Source organism: Etheostoma cragini, unplaced genomic scaffold (genome assembly GCF_013103735.1).
Source record: "Etheostoma cragini isolate CJK2018 unplaced genomic scaffold, CSU_Ecrag_1.0 ScbMSFa_3055, whole genome shotgun sequence".
In the NCBI taxonomy this organism is placed as follows: domain Eukaryota; kingdom Metazoa; phylum Chordata; class Actinopteri; order Perciformes; family Percidae; genus Etheostoma; species Etheostoma cragini.
The window spans coordinates 63,443-63,648 of NW_023267283.1; positions in this window are offsets into that span (position 1 = coordinate 63,443).

A 206-nucleotide genomic window follows, 5' to 3' on the forward strand; every position below is an offset into this window, starting at 1 on the left:
TAATAATAATAATAATAATAATAATAATAACAACAACAATAAAGCATGTAACCTCATATAAATATATAGTAATAGCCTAGTAATGATGATAGGCCTAATACTACTCATAATAATAATAATTATAATAATAATAATAATAATACTACTACTAATAATAATAATATCTGCAAGCTCACATTAGAAGTCTGGTACTACTGCCAATTATA